Source organism: Chelonoidis abingdonii, chromosome 9 (assembly GCF_003597395.2).
Source record: "Chelonoidis abingdonii isolate Lonesome George chromosome 9, CheloAbing_2.0, whole genome shotgun sequence".
Lineage (NCBI taxonomy): Eukaryota > Metazoa > Chordata > Testudines > Testudinidae > Chelonoidis > Chelonoidis abingdonii.
The window spans coordinates 75,786,265-75,809,158 of record NC_133777.1 but is presented as its reverse complement, the minus strand read 5'-3'; the positions used below and the strand labels follow the sequence as shown (position 1 = coordinate 75,809,158).

The window sequence follows — 22,894 nt, the reverse complement described above, 5'->3', positions numbered from 1 at the left end:
AATTTCTACTAGCACAAGATGATTTACCGATGAATGCTCAGTTATCAACCCCATCACTATCATTCGACACTAAATCAAATTGAGCAGTTATCTACAATCAGAAAATTTCTTTTAAAAATAGGCATACACCTTTAGGCTGGAACTCTTTAATAAAAGCACCCCATAAGACAATACTCTCTGTGTTTTGTGTGTCTCTTCACTAAAGGATATATTTGAAAGTTCCCACACAAAAGGCTTCTTTTCAATACTGAACTCCAAGTACAGTGTAAAATTGGGCTTGTCAAATAACAGAAGAAGGTATTCATAAAATATCAGCTTCATCATATAACATCTTTACTAAGGGCCTGATCCAAAATCTACAAACGTTAATGGGAGTCTTTCTATTAAGTTCAGTAGGCTTTGGATCAGGTCCTGTATCTCTGACACAAGGATTTTTTTTCCTGGTGATAATACATAAGTTCCCCTACTTTGGAAGACCGTATATCCTAATCACATTTTAATGCAGAATAGTGGTCAAGACTCAGAATATAATAAATAATAATAATAAGAATTAATAAGATAATTAATGACAATAAATAATGTATTTAGGAAATGGCAGTGTAATACAATGAAATGTGTGTTGAATGATTGAAAAGCATTTTGAGTAAGAATTTTTCCTTCCATCCTTTACTGAAGACTTGCTTAACTATAATGAAAATTTACCAGCAAAGGGATCAAATCTACTAGATCTGCCTTTACTGTCTTGGTTATTATAATTAAATAGGACATTTTTGATTCAGTTCTGAAAAATTTCTTCCCTTTACTCAGGGATAGTAATAATTTTGCCCAGCTGATTTATTCTAACATGTTTCTAAAAAGTCAACTCCCCCTGGCACCTTTTCATTATTATTATAGATAAGAAGAGTCACTTATGTTTAGGGTGGAATGCCAAGGAATTTCCCCTCATTTGATCTATGTTTCCAAGCAAAGGCATAATTCCCATTATGCAGAATCAGGACCTGGCTATGCAAATTCTAATAATTATCCAATAACTTCTCAGCCAAGGCATATATATCTCTTTCCCCTGCCACCTTATCTTACCTGTAGTTTACATCACCTTTTACTAAACATATTGCATGCTGTTTACAATGGGTTGCAGCTGGAAAGCCTTTGTGTTTCCCACCCCAGAGCCCCTCGCTGACCACCTACAAAATTAATTGGATAAGTAGTAATAGTGGTTTACTTGTTTATGTTCAAATTCTGATTTTCATGAACTTAAGGCCAGATCCACAAGTGGTGTAAATTGGTGACTTTTAATGGAGTTAGTAGCTGATTTACAGCATCTGTTTCTTCTAATTAAACCCTCTAAAAATGATTCCCTGAAATTAGTTGGAGGGGAAGACCCTTTAAATATGTTGGTATTATGTAGAGTATCATTGCAATCTTTAACTTTTCAGCAGGAAACATGCAAAGAGAATATTAATAAAGTTCAGTGCAGTGAGAAGCTAGCTAGAGTGCAGCATTGGAGAATTATGAACTACTGAGCATAATCCATAAACTCCATTTGGTTACTATAATACGCCAATCTGTATTTATTACCAACCCGCTCTGATGCTTATACAACTAAATTTGCTAGATTTATACACTCTAATGGTTCCACAATGGGAAAAACCTGTGTTCTTTATCTTTCTTTTCCTGTCCCAAATAACCCCTTCCATATACACTCGAGGCTTTTCTAGACCTTGTCTGGGTTTAATCAAAGGCTGTGGGACAAAATGTGCATTATTAAGAAATATAAATATTTTCAGAAGCAATCAAAGGGTTGAAAGATTGATTCGGCATGTAGATTGGATTTAATTCGAAGCAGCTTTGTTCTAATGAGGACTACTGGGATACAAAGACAGCAGCCGGTTATGGCCACCAGTTGGGAACTTTGATTCATTACAGTAACCTGTCAAGAATTTCAGCTAATCGCTAGGTACTAAGAAACAGTGCTGGGGTAGCTGGAGGTCTATTGTTTTCAACCTCTCCCTCCAGAGAACAGATTTACATTTCATATTATCTGTTTTACAGCAATGACAATTATGTCTAATTTCTTGCTGCATATGGGGCCAAATCCTGCAGTCTCTTACCTAGGCAAAACTCCTGTTGATTTCAGTCTGAGTTTTGCCGAAGTATGGAAAGACTTGGCCGTCGATGAGAACCGAGTCAGTCATGAATCAGCACAACTACGTTGAATTAAATTGATCTGCACCCATTTACGCTGTCTGAGGATCAGGCCTGGTTTGTTTAACAGTGACTTTGATAACAACCTTTTTGGCCAAATTCTGCTACTCTTACTTATGTAAGCAAATGGGACTATTCAAGGAGGAAGGTGCTACTCAATGTGAGTAAGAGTGGAGAGAGCTAGTTCTTTGTTGGCCTGGAAGCTTGTGTATTATTATTTTTGTCCCAATAGACATTAAACGCCATGCCTATAGAACAGGGGAAACATAGAAACCCAGTAAAAATTGATAAGAACCATCATTAACAAATGTATTGCTTTCCCTTTAGACTTTCAAATATGTTAGGAAAACTCCTTTGGTGCACAGGGGTAATATGTCACAGATACTATTCACTTGGGGAATGCAGGATTCTGACGGCTTTACTAAATGTAGTGCATACAGTTAGAATCAGAATACATACAGGATCAAACACTGACTAGTTCTTCCCCCCACCATCACTTTGTCCATGCAGGCTGAGAAAGCTTGATTTCTCTGAACTGTTTCACCCATCCACAGCTGGAATTCCAAAGTGAAATAAAAATGGCTTTAAAACCAACACTACATGGGAGCCTGAGAGAACAAGTTTTCCTTTGTTGTAGGGTATAGTATTATTTGCTGTAGGTTTTTGATATACATTCTAAATTAGGCCTGCAAAGGCATGCTTCATCTTTAATTCATCACTCTCAGCTGAAAGAGATTAGCAATGTCTAGCACGCACCCTTCGCATGGTGCTGACCTCATCAAGTATGGCCTGAAATTAATTAGCCTCATTCATTCCAAATGGAAAAGGATAATGGAACGGCATTTTAGAGATGACCATCACAAATTGTTTGCAGCATATTTAAAAGCCCCCTCTCTTTTAAAACTATGTAGATTAAAATTCTTTCCAGCACTTGCAATTCAGGAGCAGAAACAGCTCAGTCTTATTTGTGGAACTGGAAGTCACATGGTGTGTGTGTACTTGTTGTGTGGCTGTAAATGAAAGAAGTTTGTCAGTGCCAGAACATCTGGAATTAATTTGATATTTCCAGGTGCTCTGGCATAGCTGGGCATCAAGCACATGATGTTTAAACATTCTTTTGCTGGATCATTTAAATCCATATGAAATCAGTGTTCCTTTGCCATTCATACATGCAAAGTGCTAACACAAATTCCAGGTTGGCTTTAGAGTCCTCCATCAGTCATTATCTAATTAGAAATCAGAGCAGACCCAAAACAGCATTCCTTTGAAGCATCCTGGGCAGCAGCTTGTGATACTTTGATTGTGTGACCTACATCATGTTGCACCCTCCAGTCGTCTATGGGCTAGATTTTAAAGGTAGTTAGGTACCTAAAGATGGAGATAGGTACCCAAGTGTTTTTGAAAACCCCACTAGATGCTTACCCTTATATTTAGGTGCCTAAATACCTTTAAACATCTGGCCCTGTGTCCCTTTCCAGACACTCCAATAGTATTTTAAACTATTGCTGCTGACTCTGTTTAATCATGGAAATACATGGTTTCCCAAGACTAGTTCCCACACCATCCACGGGGGATGGATCAAGACAGGCCAAGGTTCTGAATATTAAATTTGCTCTCTTACCTAGCCAAATATTTTATTAGGAGACTCAGGGCTCTGAGACTGGTTGTGTAAAACTGTTTTTTCAGGATAAGAACTCGGTGCCCGTGATTTTAATAAGGCCTGTTCTAAATTTTATAATTCTTGCCACTCCCAGTAGCAGTAAGGAAAGAATAAATTCCTAAATGAAGAATTGGAAATAGCTAAATACTGATCTGATACATCAGATTGAACTATAAGTCCATTAATTTCAGTGTTCTGGCTCCAACAGTGTCCTGGGCATGACACACCAGAGGAAGGAGAATATCTTCATAATGCACAAGGCCAGTGCTGGACATGGGGGGGAAAACACTTTGTGACATCCGCTATGGTCACCTAATGCCCCAAAACAAGAGATTTAATTACCGATCCTTTAGCACATATAATACATATATTTGTCCTGTAATGTTCCCACTGATATCCCAGTGACTTCAAGATTGGGACTCTTATTGTTGGTCATAAATGAGCTCGTATATTGGTCAGCTGTACCCAGAATGAAACCACTCAGCTCCTTGAGCTTCCAAGTTAAGGTTAGCCCAGTAAAATAAAAATAGATATCAGAAATAGAAGAAGAAGAAATCAGACCGTAGGTATAAAGCTAGGGGAAACACAGGCTAGATTAAATTGTTATGTTAGCCTGCGTAGTGATTTAGTGTCAGGTTTTTTTGTAGATTTTATCTCAGCTCAGAATTGTTTCCTCCTAAATTAAACAAAATGTTGAAGACATGAGAAGTGAATTGACCCAAAGGTGCACCAATCTGGATTCCCTAGTCATCTCATCCCTAATCCACTGACTGCAACAACTTATCATTTTGAATATTAAAAGTTCCTCATATCTTTCATCTTTCCGAAGTTCATGTCACATCCTCTGAGCTGAACACTTGGCATTTACTTTCCTTTTTGGTTTCTCTGTTAAGATCAAGACACTTCTGATTGTGCAATGAGGTCAGCTTGAGTGGACCCAGGCACTCAAATGGAGTTCCAGAGGCGGGAGAGATTTCATGATGAATTTTAGCAGACAGAATCCCTGCCCTCTGCAGGCACCTTCTCTCTTGCTGTCCCCTCTCCCAACTCTCCAGGGACCAAAAAGAAAATGGTGTTTTGTTTAGTTTTTATCATTTGCAGACATTTCATTGGCATCCAGTTATGTAATATAGCCCATGGGGGACAAGAGATCCAGCACAAAAATGATCTGGATACATGCTTTTAGGAATAAGTAAATTTCCAAATAAACTCATTTTTTTTCAATCCAGCCTTTACTATATTAGTACTGTAGATTAATATATGCTATATTCAGAGATTCAGATGTTTGATTTGTCATAATTAGGTATTGTCTTATTTCTTGCATAACAGTTAAACAAAAAGGCCTACTTGTGACACAAAACTTTTTTCAAATAGGAGCGACCTACTAGTTTTTTATTCCAATCATTCAAGATACAAGTTAGCCAATGATTTTAGAAAACTAACTCATGATGGTTATTACAATGGATAGCCCAAGTTATCTGTGGTGTAATGCCACAAATGACAATGGAAGTGCACTACAGATAAATTTCACTTGTTCTTTTTAATAAAGACATCTTGTAATAATCAGATTACTTTCAAATAATACAATAGGATTACCCAGATGGATTAAAAAATAACAGTTTTGCATATACATAGATCATTTGATTCACAAATACAGGAAAACTCAACAACTGTTTTACAGTGGATAGCAACATTAGACTATAATTTAGAACAGTAAGAAAGGAAGGAACCTCCCCCATCCCCACCACACACAAATTCTGCAGTTAGGCAGAATGTAATTACCAACACTGGAAGTTTGCCACAGCACTATGAGTACACCAAGCAAATTTTTGCCCATTAAAGCAACAATTTACTCACTTTCAATAACAGCATTCATGAGGCATTGCAACAGATGGCTTACATCAGTGGGTAACCTTATGTATGCTTGCTGGCTGCCCTATTCTAGGCTCAATGTTGTGAGTTCAAGATGGAGGATCATCCTAAACTCTGAATGCTCTTTTGTGGGTTTAAGTCAGATCTTTAGCCTAGGCAAGGATTTAGGGGAAAAAAAAATCTTTATACTGTATCAGGATCAAAGAGTTATTTGTACTCTTGCTACAAGTCCCTAAAACAAAGCTTAACAGGGAACATTTTTAAAAGTACAAAGAGAAGTTAGGCATCCAAATCCGGAAGAAAGTCAGTGAGAGTTTGGCGCCAAATGACCATGAGTTTGGAAATCTCCCTTTAGGGTGATGTAGTGCTATGTCAGGCCTCTTTGGGCTTTGACTCAGGGCCTGTTTGTACTTGGCACTAGAATCAGTGACATGCTGTGTGTTCTCCTTCGTCACTTGTGCCATTACTGAGCCACTCATATCTAGCAAGCATGCACACTGACACAGAAAATATGTTGATTAAGAGTAGCTGTTGTGTGAAGCAGTCCTTTACCACACTTAATTTTCTTTTATTTTCTTAACTATTACTCCTTGGGAGTAAGTACCAACATTTCTGTCAGTGACAGTGCTAGAAGACCACAGCGAGTACTTAGAGTGACCAGATGTCCTGATTTTATAGGGACAGTCCTGATTTTTGGGTCTTTTTCTTATAGAAGCTCTTATTACCTTCCACCCCTTGTCCTGATTTTTCACACTTGCTGTCTGGTCACCCTACCAGTACTTCTGGCTCCTCTGGCTCTTTTCTATCCTGAAACTAGGCAAACTAATTTGAATGCTTCTAAGTTAATATGGGCTGAATTTTGCCCATGAAGTCAAAGGGACAGATCCCTGGCCTTCCCTAAGTTCTCCTTTGCACTGCTCCAGCACAAGCCCAGAGACAAGCTGCGCCAATAGGGAGTTAGGGGTTCCCCTGATATAGGAGAATCCCTCTGCTTTATGAAGCTGATTTAGCAGTCTTTACACCACCTGTTCCCCTACCATAGAATGGGAGTGTTCAGGTTTGGGCTGGTGATGAGAAGGGACTGTGACAGGGACTGGCGGGTGTGGGGCCAGGGTCCCCATACAAGGCCAAAGGAACTATCATTCCAGCTACTGCTATAACTTGTGCCAGGTGATGATTCACCTCCTAGCTGACACAAAAGGCTAGGGGTGGCAGAAATGTGCCTCAAACTACCTTTTTCTCCTCCCCTCATCTGCCTTTAGTGTGAACCCAGTGAGACTGAGGTAGAAGTTGGTCTATTGACTGGATATAAGTTTGGTCTTGTAAGGTACTGTATGAACCAAATAGTTCCTGCAAAAATTAGCACGCTGTGCAGGCTACATCTAACAAATAGGTTTAATATTAGAGATGAGCAAGACATTTCAGATAAAATAAGGCTCCACCTGAACCTCCACCTGTTTCTCAAACTAAACTCAATCTGTTCCTTTCCTATCCATTTTCTGGATGAAGAAAGCAATGTAGTGGTGTTGCACCATAAAGAACCCAGCTTCAAAACTGAAAAGTGCAATGGGCGCTTGCTCAATAACTGAAAAATAAACAAATACCAGTAAATGGAAAGTGAGTGGCCCATATTTTACACTGAATGTTAATGGATGTGCATGTGCATGGAAGACTACAGTGGTCAGAGACTTCTGGAATAAAACTGAAATAAGTCATTGGATAAAATAAAATGTTCTCAGTGACAATCTTAGGGGAACATGTTCCTACCTAAAAATAACACTAGAATTACACACAGAAACCCTCCCTGGGATCTGGCAAGCACTTCTAAGTGAGCTGTGCAGTCTGCTCAGTTCTTACAGTAACTGTGCATGTTAAGTAAACACACAGCAGTCACAGAATGTCAGCACAAACAATGGACTGATTAACAGCATAAAAGTATGTGGAATAATTCAAACTTTATATATTCCACTTTATATAGATTAACGGGCTTCTCCTCTGCCACAGGCTGAGTTGTACATGGGCACGGTTTGAAAGACAGGCTGGGAGAATGAGAATTGAAACACAGGGCTACCTGTGACTAGCTCCCTAGAGGATGCTGGTATTGCTGTGTGATAGCTATAGATGCATGAACATTTGTTGTGTTTTCTGACAATGTGATGTCACCTCATTCAACGAGTGTTGGCAAGGGCCAGAACCTCGGCTCGTGTAAATTGATGTAGCTCCAATGGAGCTGTGTTTGTTTGCACCAGTTAAGGATCTGGTCCTGCTTTTGCTTCTTTTACTCTGTCAGAACATTGCACTGCAATTGGTGGAATAAGAACGGCAGGATTGGGCCATGAATGAGAGGCTGAGTTAGAAAGCAAATGAATTCCTGCCAAAAAGTTCAGCAATGTTTCAGAAGTATGTAAAGTGTCTGCTTTGAAAAGTGTCAAGTCGGATTTGTGACCAATTATCCAAGAAGAAGAGGTGAAGAATTATGTTTACACATACTAATCTGCAGACAAAGTTTGAAAATTACAATGCATGAACTTGTATCATTTCCCCCCCCAGTCCTGGCACTTATGCACGTGCACATTTCCTTTTGATTAACAGGAAAACATTGTTACAAACATGCACACACTCATGCACATGCAGAGAAAAGAAGAGTAAAGGAAACTGCCATGTAGCAGCAAAATAATTAAATATTCCATGATACCAAAAAGATCCTGGATCATTGTATGAGTAAAATAGCTTTATCAGCTGGGCTGAAAAATTATGCCTAATGTGTCTGTATTTGTTATTTTTTCCCCAGCTGTGAAGACCTGGGAAATAATCCACATAAAAGAATTTCGGAAATGAAAGCTGTCTCTGCCATCTTTTGTTTAATTAACACAGGTATACCAATTTAACCCCATTTATCTTGATATTACAGATGAAACAGTAACTAACTGATGATAATGTTACCATTAGGGCTGCAAAGCATGGTTCGAAACTAATCATGGTGACTTGCATTGTGGGCAAGATCAGGCTTGTTGACTTTTTGGCCATTCACAGGTTTGAATGAGTTTGTGATTCAAATTTAGGTATGGTTTATTTTTCAATCGATAAAGGTTTATTGGGACTTATCCCACCCCTCCAAACTTAACCCTAAGAATGGCAACAGCTTTAAAAACTTTCCATCTTTCTTTCTAACAGGTTCCTGATGTTAAGGGCCTGACCTCAAAAAGAGTGGTGCACAGGTCAGGCTACAAGGGAGGATATGGGAGTAAGCTACCTCTGACCTGCAACCCTACCAAAAGCAGCTATTTTAATAGCCCATGCAGTGTTTTCCTGATCAGCACCTGAAGAGATGCCTTTCAGCTAATTCCCAACATATTAACTCTATGGGCGCTGAATGATATACTGTATCAGTATGTATATTTAATTTCCAGCATGGCTGGAAATACTTGATACTGTAAGAGCTAAAGTTGCCTTTTAAAACACCCAAATAAAAGTTCACAGACACCGCATCTCTTCAGCTCCCACTGACTTCACTGACATTTATGGGTGCTCTGCACATATGAAAACCAAGCCACTTACATCTAGGTGTCTAAATATAGATTTAGGAGCCTAATATCATCCAGCCAGGTTGGAAAACTTCTGATTTTAAATTCCCTATTAAGGGAAAAGGAGCAGCATGGTTTGCAGGTGTGCAAGCTTCTTTGTCCATGTGCCTCAAATCTTGACCAAATGAGACTCATCACTGTGCATGTCTTCATGGCTCACTCATGTCCTTGACCTCTCTCCTAAGAAAGTCAAAAATGGGTGATCATTAGTACCAACTGTGTACTTTTTATGGTGAAGTTGGCACTTGTCTATCAGTAAACAGACAGAGATGGCCTAACTTATTTCACACTGGTCACCAAACAGCCTCTGGATAGTAATGGCTTTTGGATCCTTACCAGCTATGCTGGATTTGAACTCCAGAGATGAAAGGCAATATATTGTGTTACAAAGCCCTTGGGCCATCCAGTCCCCTGAACAGACACTTCATTAAGATAAATAAGCAAACACTTCCAGCCAGTGGTAAGCAAGGAGTTAAAAAAAAAGGAAACATCTGCAATTGTGTATGCTTATTTGTAGCAGCTGCCTTAAAGCAACACTGAAGCTGGCTGCAGCAATGTTGCAGTGGCTGCTTTAGAATGCTTAAAAGCCAGCATGATTTTCTGAGAATTCAAAAACACCAGCAACATCCATTACATACCTTTGGCGTTCCCTTCTCGGCACCATTCTGTTCTCACACATCTCCTCGAGGAGGCAGATCTGTAAAGCATGCAAACATTAAGAGTGCTGCTAACTAGTGAATTATAACTAGCTAGGAGGTCTAACAGTGTCAAAGGGACCTTGCACCGTGTGCCATCCCCATTTTCCAGGATGAGATGAGCAATGTGCTGTTGCATTACAACACATGGCCTCATGCCTGAAAAACAATTGCAATCAGTGCTCCAGTTCCCAAACAAGGTCAACATTTTATAGGGAGGAGAGGCAAGACTATGTAAGATGTTCTCAAAATTTTATCTATTATTCTTCTACTTATGTCTGATGAAACTGTGCTTGGGGCATAATTTGAGTGATGGGTGCAAGGAAAAGATGGATCTAAGTCATTTTTACCTTCCCTCAGAGCATCTCAAGATCAGTTTAGACTGTGCAGTTATTTAAAGCAGCCTCAGAGATACTCTAAAACAGTGTTTTCCAAACTTGGGACTCCGCTTGTGTAGGGAAAGCCCCTGTCAGGCCAGCCAGTTTGTTTACCTGCCGCGTCCACAGGTTTGGACAATTGCAGCTCCTACTGGCCACGGTTCGCTGCTCCAGGCCAATGGGAGCTGCTGGAAGTGGCATGGGCCAAGGGACGTACTGGCCACCGCTTCCCGCAGCTCCCATTGGCCTGGAGCGGTGAACTGCGGCCAGTGGGAGCCACAATCAGCCAGGCCTGCAGACGCGGCAGGTAAAGAAACCAGCCCAGCCTGGCAGGGGCTTTCTCTACACAAGCGGTGTCCCAAGTTTTGGAAACACTGCTCTAAAGTACACCAGAAACAACATCTTTCTAGGGCAGGGGACTGGACTCAATGACCTCTTGAGGTCCATTCCAGCCCTAGAATCTATGAATCTGTGAATAGGGGTCACTGTGCTAGGCAGGATTACTGAAGCACAATGTGCTCCCTCAGTCCCTACCATGTACAGGACACCAACATACATGGCACCTGTAGGACAAGGAGTAATTGGCTTCATCTGCAGCATGGGAGATTTAGGTTAGATATTAGGAAAAATGTTTATAAAGATAGTTGAGTACTGGAAAGGGTTAGCAAGGGAGATTATGTAATACCCATCACTGGAGGTATTTAAGAACATGCTAGACAAACACCTGTCACGGATGATCTAGGTATACTTGGTCCTGCTGCAGCAAGAAGGGATAACATCTCTAGGTCACTTCCAGCCCTATATTTCGATGATTCTATGGCCACGTCTATACGACGCGCCATTTCGGCGCGTTAAAATCGAAAGCTCTGGGTTCGATATATCGCGTCTCGTCTAGACGGGGATATATCGAACCCAGAGCGCGCTTACATCGATTCCGGAACTCCACCAAAACAAACGGAGTTCCGGATTCGACTTTGCGAGCCGCGCACATCGATTCGGCGCGGTGAAGACGGGTGAGTAACTCGATTTTAGATATTCGATTTCAGCTACGCTATTCCCGTAGCTGAAATTGCGTATCTAAAATCGAATTTCACGCGTCGTGTAGATGGGGCCTATGACATACATTGTGAACACAGGGCTCTGCCAGCTATATGATGCCCAAGGATTCCCCCTGTGCAAAGAGAATCCCCAGCTGTCCATTCCCTGAGCAGCACAAGGCACTTTTGGGGGATAGGGAGACTGAGAATTTCTTTAAAACACTGTTTTGTTCTTGTTGTCAAACCTTTAGGAAAAGAAAAACACCACAAATTGCCAGTGTGCAGTTCTCTTATTTGTATGTTATGTGTTTAATGCAATACAGTCTGGAAAGTACCAGCTGTTGGGGAAGAGAAGCAATCTTGCACCCTATCTTCCATGAAAGGGAGAGAAGTAGAGATACAATGGAAATGTGTACGTTTTTGATGTGTGCGTCCATGTTGTATACATCCTTGCCTATGCCTGAGTCACTTAACAACAAAAGACTTGCAGTCAAAAATACACCTTGAAATGCTGATATCATCCTTGTCTAGATGTTCACAATCAGGCATTGTCACAAGGGCTCAAGGGATAACACAACAAAAATCCAGATAAGATATTCATAGAAATGGAAGATGCTGGGTAGACAATAAATGGCATTCAAAGTTCCTTTACTTTACCGAGGAAGAAGGTGGGGGATAAGACAACAGCAACATAAATGCTTTATGATATATTAGAGAGGCAATGAGAAACCCAGGCAAGGTTTGTATTGTTATATTGAAGAGAATCCATCTCTGTTGCTTGAACATACTGAGAATTGGAAAAGGATGGGCCTAACCAGGAGACAGCCGATAACTTTCCTACAATCTCACAAGCCAGCATCGATCCAAATGAATTGGAATTGGTCTGGCTTGACCAAACCTGTATTCTCAGACTCAGTCAGAAAGATTCCCCATCACTTTTTCTCTTTGCTGTTTCTGACTGAGAGACATGAAACTCTCTTTGACGTTTGCATTTGCATGATACTTTTATAACACTGTGATAGAAACAGCTTTTGAATCATAAAAACTCTTGCTTTCCATTTGCAGGCACTAAGGTGCAAGTTCTTGTTGCCCAATCCCCACCTTCAGCCAAAGGACAGGTATGAGTAATCCATTGAAAGGAGAAATCTAAAGACTAGAAGGTAAGCAAGGACTGAAGTAAAGCAGGCATATTCACGTGACAGGAACTGATTCATTTTTATACCAAAAGAAGATTTCCGATGGGAGTTCTCACCGGCTTGGAATTATTGCAATGGCCGAGGCTTGATTCACTGCAAAGACAAGTACATAATTTATTCACTGTTTAGTATTATTATTATTTCACTCTGGGATCAAGTGGGAAAAAAAAGTTGGGTTCTCAAGAAGAAAGCCCCAGATTTAGACACAATTAGAGCAAGAGTAAAATTTCAGGGCAAGTGGATTCATGTTCAAGTTGGATTTTCCCCAGGGCAAAAGTTTATCTTTAATCCCCAGCCCAGCCACAAAGCTTTACTTGACCATTTCTTGTTCTATTCAGTAAAACGTATATTGTTACCATAGCAGCAGCTGCATCATTTATACATCAAATTATTTTATCAGTTCGGCCCCTTGAGATATAGCATTTCACTTGTAAGGGATCCTATAATACACATTAGTTATGCTACCTCTTCCTTCTGATGGGTTGAGGAATTTTTTTATGCTATTCATATTTTACAGTGCATTGAAACATTTCCTTGCATTTTATTTGAATATCTTAGGATGTTGCAAGGCAGTAATACAAAGATGCAAAAATAGCTCTTGGCATGTAATATGGACAGGAGTTACATGCATTACAATCTTTTCTTCGGCAGCTGTCATTCCAGTCTAGATTGTGAGACCCTCCCTCACAGCAGTTTCAGTCCTTTGCTGGCCCATCAAAATCAAGAAGCAAGAAATGGCATAACTAATGTGTACTGTAGAAATCAATGGAACTGCTTGGGAGCACAGTTCTACTCAATATGAGTTAAGGTTGCACAATTTAGGCCTCTAGTAAGAGTTACTACTGTTCCTACTTTGAAGAAACTTTATTAAGTAGTTTTGACTTTGAAATGGCAATGGTACTACTAATATAATTCATTCTTTCTTTACTATGTGATTTGTCCTATCCTGGGTATCATGAAGGGTTACTCTTGCCCTAGCTAGCATTCATTCAGTACTCAGCTAAATCTTCCAATGGAGATCCTCAGATTTCACTTTGTGTCTGCAGGTAATACATGGAGGGCTTCCCAGTTAATGACAAGGTTGTATGTAGGTAGAGATAGCAGCAAAGCTAGATTTATGCATCAAGACTCAAAGCCTTTCTAACTTCTGGATGGTTTGATGCATTCACTGAAGTCTGGCCAACATGACCCGAGGGTATTTGCATTGTTGAGAAGTTTCCATACATTCTGCTTCCCTTTCTTTCTCTCTATTCGCAACAAGTCCTGGAACTATCTTTGAAGACATTTAAGGTAAGAAAGGGAGCATTAATTTTTGTTGTGGGCAAGAAGTTAATTTATTTAGTTATATCTAGGATCTAGTATCTAGTAGCACTGGAGCACAAAACACAGTAATTTTTCAAAGAGATTTCTATAGGAACTCTGCCTCTTCCTTAGGAAGCTTTGCCCCTGTCTCTTTCTCTTTTTCTTTCATTTTTGCTATTCTCATTCCTTGTCTTTGGTTATTGCTACAAAGCTTTTGTAAAACCTGAGTATGGCGAATGGTTTGTTTGGATTCAGTCCTATCCCTTCCAGTACTTTTGTTCCACAGTTGAGGACACAGAAACCAAGAATGCCTTAGCTCTGGCTCCTGTGAGTTTTGTCTAGCCGCCTGCAGGTGCATCATCCCAGAGAAACACAGCTGTTGCTAGAGGACACTCTCTGATGTAGCTGGGCCTCAGCCCATTTATGTCATATGATATTGTTTCTCTGTCTTTTCCTGCTCAGAAGGAAAGCTGCTGCATTCTGGAGAAGTGAGTTTAGTAACTTTCATTTTCAACTCTGGATACTGAGAACTGCTAAGGCCCAGCCTAGAAATGATGGACACACAGATCATTGTGGCCAGATCCTCAACTAAGAGTAAGCAGCTTAGTTTCCTGTCAAACTATTGGAGGAGGAATTAATTTCTTGCCACTGTTGCTGCCTTGATATCCAGGATCAGTGGTGAGTCCAACAAGACCCCAAGGCTTTGTGACTGATGTTCAAGTTAAATGAAAAACAAATGCAGAATTTAGTTAGTAAATTCCTTCACACACTAAGGGTTTGTACTGCCTAAAACCACACTGAACTCACCTGTCTCCAGATTTCATCACAAACCCCCAACTCAGTGTAGATTCACTGAAATATTCACTGATGTTCATAAATCTTTCAAATGAACCTAAGCCGAACCATCACCCATGATAGAATCTTATATTTTTGACATTAAGATCAGGTAAAATACACAGCAGATTTTAGAATGAGTTAGGGTCTGAGATAGAGTCCATTCTAAATATGAAACTCGGAGTAAAATGGGGAAGAGTGTGATCCTCATGCATTGAAACTACAGATAATGTATTCCAGAAATTTGAAGGTCAGAAGACTCCATTATTATCATATAGTCTGAACTCTTGCATATCTTGGAACACAGAAATACACCCAGTAATTTCTGCATCAAGCACATAACTTCTGGTGGAGTTGTTAGCTCATCTCTTTTAGATAGATATTTACTCTTGAGTCATAGATCCCTGTGAACATCAAGTTTCACATTTTTCCAGGTTCAAGTAAGTGTGTTTGGGGGCTAATCTTAGAGATTTAAATGTCAATGTGGGAAATCTGTCCTTGCATGTGGCAGATGTAAGTATCCAACTGAGGAGAAAGCCAACAGTAGATTGAGACAGAGAAAATCTTATGGTAGCCTCAGCAAAATGTCTCGCCTTTGTGTCCAGGACTTTCACGGGGATTCTTTTTATTGTTGTTCTTTTGTAGCCACTATTTGGTTTATCCGTAGGCTCAGTTAACTGGTGCAGATTGCAGTGGGAAAGACTTTAGGGGCAGATCCTTCACTGGGGATGATTAGGTTGGTGGGCACCTGTGACTACTGAGACCACTGTTGTGGCTAATTTGTGCACACACACCTGTCCCATTGAAGTCAATGTTACTTATGCTCTTAAGTCATTCAGGTGATTATGGAAATTATAATCTTAGAAACCTAAATGTGGATTTAGGAGAGACTAACTTTAGGCTCCTATTTTTGATAATTTTGGGTTGCATGTTTTCCGGGGCAAGGACTGTCTTATTTTTTGGTACAGTGCCTACGCCAGTAGGCACTAATCCCTGAATAAGGTCCTTACGCACTAGTGCAATAGAAATAGTAAATAATAATGGAGCTAATTGGCACAGCTTTGTTAACTTCAGATGCCAATTCACACTAGTTGAGATTCTGGCCCTGTGTTTTTATTCGTCATCTGGCATGATGGTCTCACTAAAACTTGTAGATGTGAAGTACAGGAATGAAATGTGACTTGGGAGATAGTGTTGCCTCGTGGACAGAGCACTGGAGTGAGATTCAGCAGATTTGAGGTCTATTCCTGGCTTTGCCACTTGTGTGTTGGCTGACCTTAGACCAGTCACTTTAAATCTCTCTATGCCTCAGTTTCCACATCTGTAAAGTGGGGATAAATGATACTTACCTCTTTGGTAAAGGGTTTTGAGATCGACTGATGAAAAGTGCTATAAAAGAGGTCGATTTTATTATTGCAGTGCTTAGAGCATGAAGAGAATGGGCTTCTGATGGAGATGATGCATTTAAACAATGGGGGTATACATGCGTGTGTGTACACAGACATGGATCTCTATGCTTTTGTTTCCAGAGACTGGAGTCCAGGTTTGCTGTTGTGGAGACCAGAGAAGAAGTAACAAAAAGAAAGGAAAAGAAACACTGCAGAATAAAAGTACATTTGAAATGGAAGAAATCTACATTTCAATGAAAATACTTTTAAGGCATTTCAGATAACTGAGTGAAATAATTACAAAGTTTGGAAATAGAGAACAGTAGCTTTGATATCTTTTTCTTCTGTGAAGCAATTAAAATAAGCAATTTTTCAAATACTAAGCAGAAAATTGCTAATGGTTGAACCCAAAAGCTTTCATTTCGTTCCTGGAGTCTTTTTTCTTCTAAAAAAAGACCAAAAAATATTAAGGTGGTTTTCTAGATAGATTAATGCATAGAGCAGTTGTTAGTTGGATGTCATAAAAACTACAGCAGCACAGAATAGCTGAGATAAAGAGTCAGTTTTAAATCATGCAACAGTCCAGTTAATATCAATGTATAATTAAGAAAAGCATAAGAAGTCTCTAATGGTGATTTGATGGAAAAAAACTCTAATAGGGTTTCTTTTGGAATTTTCCATTTCAATCACTCTTGTAGATATTTAATGGATTTCCTACCCTGTCTTTGGCATTCGCGGGAATTATCCAAAAGTTAAAATCAAGCCCTAAAATGGAACACAGGTAGACAAATTAGCCCATCTGGAGAGCAGTCTTTATAGAATGAGAATGTGAGCTCACACTGAAAATTTAATACAAATGTCTCAAATCTGGTGTGAAAACCCTATTTGCCATATAATCTTAAGCAATGTAATACTAACCCATTTCCTCACCTTTCTAATCCTGCTGAAATTCTGAACAATTCAGAAATACTAAACTATGGGCTATTAAACATAACTAATTAGTCTATTTAAATGGCAAGGTTTTCTCCAGTCATGTATCTTAGTAGTACATTGAGGTGGGTTCTTCCATTGCTGACAGAGAGATTTAGAGTACATGGTTCTCCATTAATGTCATGGAGTTTCATGAATCTCCCACTTGTCACAGGATAACTAGATCCTTGGCTCACCCATGTCCTAGATCCCTTGAATGAAGCTAAAGGGGTGGCACCTGCCGTACCATAGAAATCATCAAGGACGTTTGGCCAGCTACCGCTATAGGACAGATGCTGCTTTCATGGTTATGCCTTGAATGTCTAGGGTGCGCTGAAGTTGTAAAATTAACAGCACTGTGTAGCTATCTCAGCATGTACACAACCACTTAGCAAAGAGGGGAGAAGGACTGGCACTGGATTAAAGCACAATATATTTGTTGCCATCACTTTGTTGTTGGCCCAATGAAAGCTGAGGGAATTATCTCCAGAATCCAGGAAGACTGCAAACTGAAAAAAACCTAGTACCTCAGAAGCAGGCACAGCAAAAAGTGATTTTATACTTCATTAGAACATATTAGACTACAATACACTGACCAGAGTAAAACAGGGTCCATTTTTCCATCTGTCTATATATTCCTTTCCAATACTAAATCTATCTGGAGACCTTTCAAAATTATATTATTAAACACTGCCCCTTTCCTTAGCAAATAAAAAGCTGAAAAGAATGGAGATAAACCAGAGTAACGTACAACAGTGATAGCTCTACAGTCTGATTCACCATTACTACTTAAGTGAAATCTGAGAGTTGAATGGAAATATCCGTCAGACCTGCAAGGCCTAGTTTGGGTATAAGAGGGAAGAAAAAACATTTTAATATTAGGCAAATTTAGTGCTATGAAAGATCCTAGGGACAATGGGAGTGAAGTCCACTATCTTATGATAAACTATTCAGAACTGTCCTATCTGATTGCCTCCTGCTGTCATCCTCTCATTATCACTCCCCTTTGTTCCCTCCCTACCTCTTCCCTTTATCTATATTGTCCTGGCCTCTTCTACTCCCATGCCTCCAATTCCTTTCAGCATCATATACCCTCCCACATTCAAGTATATACAATATTTTTTGCAACACACATCTCCATTTCCATCTTTGTATATACGTATATGCAGTAGACTGCAAAAGGCAGTGAAGAATCAGACCCAACATATATCTATGCATCTGTCTCTTGACATACATACATACATATATACATATGTTGTGGAACCTATATATATATATTCATCTTGAAGGTTCCACAACATATGTATATATGTAGTGAACCTTCAAGATGAACGTTACAACGACTAAATATCTGTGCTCACCATATGCCCAGCTCATCATTGGTTTTTGCCTCTCATTGCACCATTTGTCTGTATTTCAGAATCCTCAGGGCAAGGACCATCTCTTACAAGTTGTTGGTATAGTACTTAGCACAATGGGGTTCTGGTCCATGAAATGGGGCTCCGATCCTGACTGGGGGCTTTGAGTGTCCTCATAATAGAAAAAAATAATATGACTGGTAAAGGGGATCTCTCAGTTTTCTTTGGCGGGAGAGCCTTTAGACTGGTGTTTGTGTAATTGGAAAGTTGAATAAAAATATCAATACACTGTACTTTTTTTAAAAGCACATGTTGAAATTTTGGGAGGCACCTGCTAAATTGAAAACCAAAATAAATAAAACCTGAATACCTACAGAATAAGATCAGTAATATAATCTTCCAGTTTCACACCACAAATACACCCCTATATTGTCCTGGAGTAACCAATTTAAGGGATGAAGGTTAAATTCTATTTCCATATCCAGGGAGAACTTATCCCCATCATCCAAATTGTCACCCTCGCTGGTTCTCTTGGCGGAGATGTTAGGTTAACCTACATCACTTTACTTTTTTAGAAAAAGGATAGAATAGCCCTACCATTTCCAGCTTCCACCTGGAAATACTCCTATGCAACTTCTACTCCATAGTCCCAGGCAGGCTGGAGTGATTGCCACCACATGATCACTGTACAGCTGGCAGGAAGAGATGAAACTGCTCATTTCCATCTGCGACATTTCTCAGCCAGGAAGAAAGCTACAAGGCATCAAACTGTAGGCTGAGAGGCATCAGTGCTGCCACCTGTTAGAGATACTGATAAAGAAAAAACTTGGTAAAATGTAGAGCTGTGAAGAACTGCTAGGAATAAAATAAACTGATAAAGAGGAAGTGATGTTGCCTTCTTACCACCAACCACCATTTACAGCTCCCATCAGAGGTCAGAACCCAGGAGGACAGAAACAAATACAAGCCTTTATGTGAAACAGATTACAAGAGACACATTGGAGGTGTGGATAGCACAGATCAGCTGCTAGAGGCATAGGACACAATATCTTGTACTTTAAAAATGGTTGGGGAAAATGGAAGTCCATATGGCCCAATTAGCGATGCACAATGCTTTTGCTATAAAACAGAAAATAGCACCTGAAAGGCTGTTGTCATTTCTGGACTTGCAAACATATGTCATTTGCAGCCTTATATTTGTAAGTGCAGGCCTCCCTGACTTTGAGGGGGAAAGTCACAGAACATTGAGTCTGCTACAAGGAAATCACATTCCCCTCCACGTAATGTAGTTAATAACAAGAGTCTGCCAAATTTAGATTCAAAGAGAAGAGGGAAAAAATTTTAGTTGATATAAGCCATCATAGCTCTATTGACTGGGGGCAGGGGCAAAAGAACAATTTCCAGCAGCTGAGGATCTGCCCCTGGAACTTAGACTAGTGTTCTGGGGAGCTCCATGAAATTGACTCAAACATTTGCCAATATAGGTTAAATTTGAATAGGTGCCCAGTTTTTCCCCTAGCAACATATTTGCCAGAGGAAATGAGACTCCAGGAGGTAAGTTCCTCTTTTAATGTGCACATGTAACTTACAGGAATGGGAAATGTATCAAGTGGAGAATCTATTCCTTGGGTACTTATTTCTTCCAGATTAAAGCAGAATTGTGGCTAATAAATTGTTGAGGTGTGAAGTGGATTTGCACCTCTCACAAGATGTAGCTGGTCCAAGTGCCAGAGTATCACTTTTCCTTTTAATGTTCAATAAAATGTTCACAGGCCTGGCATTAGCTAAAGGTATGAAATGCAAATTTGTTTCACAGTTTTCTTGCTTTCTACATGGAAGTAAAGTAAGCATATAAAGGGCCTGATTTTCAGCCCTGATGTCATTGCATGTGTATGTGTGTGTCCATCTGCTCACCTATGTTGTCCACACAGAACCGCATATATGTGTGCAAGTCTCCAATGTGTTTATACATGAAGCTAGATGACGGGGCATCCAGCCACATGTCTATGAAATTGTGGAATTTGTGCTCATACACAGATGTGCACCAGTGCCATGCCAGGCCTCAGACCAGAGCCCTCAGAATTCTGACACTTGCAGAAGAAATTGATGGTTCAAGCATATTCAAGTCATTCTATGGTGCTTATGATTCTCACAAATCATGATATATTTGAGAGACAGCATGATTAGTACCCAGGGCACAAGACTGGGACTTGGGATATGTGGATGCTATTCCCATCTCTGCCACTGCCCTGCTGCATGCCCAGGGTAAGTCACTTCATATCTCTGTGCCTCTGATTCTCCTCCTACCCTTTGCATGTTTTATCTATTGAGGGTGAGATTTTCAAAAGTACCTGAATGAGTTAAGAGTCAGTGCAGCTTGTGCTCCTAATTCATCCAAGCACTTTTACCCCACTCTTTGTGTGTTATATCTATTTAGATGGCAAGTTCCTTAGTACAAGGATGTGTTTGACTTTGTACAATGCCCAGCACAATGACCATTCTGAGATGGGACCTCTAGGTGCTAGTGTAATACAAAAAATACATATATTACTTTTTTTTTAAAAAGTAGTTTATATTTGGGTAGAATTTTATGACATATGAACACCTACCATAATGACAGCTAAGGAATTTAATTCTTCCTGCCTATATGCAGTACTTTATTATTCCATAACATGGACTGTTTTGCCAGTATTTATTTTGGTGGTGCATGTACACTACAATTTTAAAAAGGGTTAAGATGTCTCATATTATAGCATAATAATGGAGTTACGCATTCAAATGCCTTACATTTTAAAAAACCTACAGTAGGAAGAGCTACCCTGAAAAGGTCACTGATTGATCTAATTTGTTAACTTGACTCTGGAAGTTGCCAATACTTGTGCCTCATTACTGGTAACACCTAGATTAATAGAAGCAACAAAGAGTCCTCTGGTACCTTATAGACTAACAGATGTATTGGAGCATAAGCTTTTGTGGGTGAATACCCACTTCATCAGTTTAAGGTCTGAAGAGACTATCAGCTCATCTAGTGTGACATGTATAACACAGACCAGAGAATTGCATCATGACTGGAGCATATCCTTCCAGCAAAACATCCCATTTTGATTTGAAGACTTCATAAGATGGAGAATCCACCACTTCCCTTGGTAGTTTGTTCCCTCACTGGTAAAAATTTGTGCCTTATTTCTAATATGCATTTGTCTGGATATAATTCTAGCCATTGGTTCTTACTATGATTGTCTCCACTAGATTAAATACCCCTTAATACCCAGTATTTTCTCCCTGAGAAGGCATGTATACCTTTCACACTACGTAATGTAGTAGGACGAATTATGCAATTCTGCTGCACCGAGGAACATATTTAGTGCTAACCCAATGCTGGAACTATGTATGCTCCAAATGATGGGATTTGATATCCATGTAATTTTTCAATCTGTACAGTGATATAGTACTGATATAAATACGTAACCTTTCCTTGAACACCTCTAAACTACTATTCTCTTCAATAGTCTCCCACCTGAGTGAATCCCATAGGTTGTTCACATCTGATATGGCTTTTTAAACTATTCTTGTCTATTCCTTTTATATATATGCTCTTATAATTTCTCAGGTTTCCAGCTGTTCTGAACTTGTAGGATATTTTGAAGCGATGTATCCAATCAGCGTTCACCATTACCATGTTACATTGCTCTATTAACTCTCTTCTTTGTTCAGGACTAAATCATTTTAGGCTTCTTAATTTCTATACACAGAGAATATCAACCCCCCAGCCAAAAAGCCACAAAGCTCTTTCCTGTATTGTATATGTTGTTTTAGATAAAATGATCAAAACCGAAAGAGTATTTGAAGTGCACATTCCCATCAAAATGTTTGGGCCAAGTCAGTGGAACTATGCTGATTTACTCCTTCTGAGGATCAGGTCCCAAAATGCCATCAATTTTTTTGGTATTGTTTAAATATCCCAAAGCAGCTTCCTTTCCACTCTTTTTAATTGAGACTTTCTGTTGCTTTTCTTGAGACCAAAGAGGAATGTCTATCCAGTATGTTTACCATTAATACTAATAGTGATTTTAATTAAATTTATTTGAAGATAAATATTCTGATATATCCTAAAGTTTTCAGCTTGAGATGACTCAGTTTTGTTTGAATGTAATTCAGATCTAGCATCATATGTGGTGAGTTCATTCCAGACGAATGGTTAAAAAAGTCCAGTGTGTCAGAACTTCAGGCATTGTACACTGGGGAAAGTCACTGGCAGAATGCATACTTTGGAGCATTTTTCCATTATCACATGGGATTCTTAGCCCTGAGATTGTTCTGCTTGAAACAAGCATCTCCTTGGAGAATCTGATAAAGATATTGCGTAATAGAGAGATCAGATTTCCAGTACTCTTAGGAATTACTTTCACAAGGGTAG

At 39.6% G+C, this 22,894-nt stretch overlaps 1 long non-coding RNA gene across 2 annotated transcripts in view; it reads left to right on the top strand.

Annotated features, from left to right (window-relative positions):
* The window catches only part of LOC116826360 (uncharacterized), a 30,381-nt gene extending 12,474 nt beyond the window's left edge, over positions 1 to 17,907 (top strand). The window contains exons 3-7 of one of the 2 annotated variants that reach the window (XR_012656573.1): positions 8,529 to 8,611; positions 12,496 to 12,590; positions 13,673 to 13,916; positions 14,391 to 14,522; positions 16,292 to 17,907. This is a non-coding gene — a long non-coding RNA (uncharacterized LOC116826360). Of the gene's footprint in view, positions 1 to 8,528; positions 8,612 to 12,495; positions 12,591 to 13,672; positions 14,523 to 16,291 lie in introns of both variants that reach the window. The other variant, XR_012656572.1, reaches the window with a different exon arrangement.
* The last annotated feature ends 4,987 nt before the right edge of the window (positions 17,908 to 22,894 follow it).